The sequence below is a fragment of the Palaemon carinicauda genome, chromosome 4 (genome assembly GCF_036898095.1).
Source record: "Palaemon carinicauda isolate YSFRI2023 chromosome 4, ASM3689809v2, whole genome shotgun sequence".
Classification (NCBI taxonomy): domain Eukaryota; kingdom Metazoa; phylum Arthropoda; class Malacostraca; order Decapoda; family Palaemonidae; genus Palaemon; species Palaemon carinicauda.
The window spans coordinates 104,004,866-104,007,365 of NC_090728.1; positions in this window are offsets into that span (position 1 = coordinate 104,004,866).

The following is a 2,500-nucleotide window of genomic DNA, read 5'->3' on the forward strand; positions in this document are numbered from 1 at the left end:
ATGTGAATACTTTCCCTATTAACGCATAACCGGCGATTTGAAATTTTTATTGTACAGCTTAGAGGTACGCTGCCATTAAATTACCTTGTTAGGGTTAACGAAAAGATTTGAACTGATGTGTAAACGTAGTTGTTAAACTGCATTAATCATATGATATACCATGTTAATTTGACACCAGTGTTGCACGCCACACCAACTAAATGTATCTCGTGTAATTATACGACAAATACAATGCCTCTTGGAGCAGTAATTGCTTAGGTGAAGAGTCTCTCTCTCTCTCTCTCTCTCTCTCTCTCTCTCTCTCTCTCTCTCTCTCTCTCTCGGGCGCTTCTGAAATAGTTTTCTAACGCTGCATACCTTGATTAGTTTTGTATCAGATTGGACTCATCCTGGGCAGAGTGTATTAACATTTCCTGGAGGGGCAGAAGGAGGTTATTTAAAACATCAACTAACAGTCGTTTATTAATGTTTTTATTTTATTTGCTCAACCAAATTTAATAAAGGGAGAATTTGCAAGACTAAGCCAAATTCCCATAGCATTGCATATATTTAAGCTACGTACTCGGATAGCCGATTTTCTTCATAATTCTCTGTATATCTTTTTTGTTGGTCACTGCATCTATATTTCCCTCATTCTTTTATGTTGATGTTTATATATAACACGTGAAAAATATTATTCTAGAAATAATAATGATGATGAAATAGTAAATCCCGTTATTATCAATTTCCAGGTAAGGCATCCTATAGCAAGAAGTACATACTACTCGAATTAGAGAGTAAACCTGATTCATGTAAGTATGATTTTTGTTTTAGTAGTAATTGAGACCTTTATTTGAAGCAATTTACTAAGGCTTTGTTATGAAATGGCACGATTCAACGTAGACTTTGGACTTTGGCTGAAGGAAGAGGGAGCGAAGAAAAGTGTACCTAACTTTTAGCTCTTCATATGCAAGAACCATATCTTGTGGTGAAACTGAAGAACCAATATGGAAGAGTAACCGTTTCTGGAGGTAAATCGTGAACATTATAAGATTTTCTGACCATACCAGTTTTAGTATGACGTATACAATGTTTACATTGCCCTTTGAGGGAGGCTGCTTACGCACATTCAAAATGTAGATACATCATGATCATCATGCTGAGAGCCAATTTTAAAAGTTCTGTGACATGAAAATCGTCCTATGTTTATATCATATATATATATATATATATATATATATATATATATATATATATATATATATATATACATTTATATATATATGTATATATATATATATATATATATATATATATATATATATATATATATATATATAAATAAAATTATCCAATGATTAACCCCCTACACAAGATAGTTTATCCCCGTCTTTCTAGTGATCCTGAACAACTATGTTTTTATTATATTCCCATTCATTTATTGGAATTTTATTAGAGCATGGGGGGAATTTGAAAACATGAAATTATCAATAACTTTATCAGTTTTGACTGATTTGAATCGCTCTTTGTATAGAGTATATATTAAGTAAAACAAGAATGTGAAATCTATATCATGCTTACATTCAGTTTCATTGTGGTATCAAAACCTTATCAATACGTTAATAGAATTATGATATCAGCTTTTAGCACAGGAAATTGACGTTTCAAAGATCACAGATGTATTTACAATCAATCCGAAATTTCCTTTGATAGGATTACAATGCTTTCTATAGATTAATTACTAATGAACCCGGAGTGAACTATGTCAGATTAAGGAAACTATATAATGACCTAAAGCAGAATGCATAGAGATTAACAAGCTGTTGATCAAACAAAGGGGAAACTTCACAAGTAAGCGTTAATTGAGAATTTACCAAAGTATCTCATTTCACGAATAAACTTGTTTCAAATGTTGCTTAAAAGGACAAACAATAGAAATTCAAAGTAAAATTTAGTTTTAGTCCTTTTTACTTGGTTTGATATTTAACTCTAGTTTGATGGAAGGGGCGTCATTTTACCCGATTATAATCAGTTGGAGCCTGTACCAAGCTTAGTTTCATACGTTTATTAGAAAATATGTAAGTTACAAGTTTAGCGGGTACAGATTTGCTAGAAGACCGGATTACTTTTGTTAGTATTTTTTTTTCACCGAAAGTTATTGTAGTAATGGCAGTCAATCACAAAGTAGACATTTTTATAAGATGAATGACGCACTTATGGCAGTCTAAAATAAATTTTGCATTCCTTCCATTAGTTAGTAGAGTTTGTGAAATAGGAAACTTTATGGGCTCACAGAAAGGATATAACGATGAAGCAAAAGAAAAAAATTATATGGCTTATGAAATTTAAATTAGTTGTGATCTGGTACGCTTTATATTTTCAGTAAAAATTTTACGCAAAACATATAGATGCCCATAAATATATCAATGTACCATAACGCCAGTTATGTTAGGGTGACACCACCTGAAAACAGGATGACGAAGCTCTGTGTTTGTCGATATTGATGGGGAAACAAACTTTT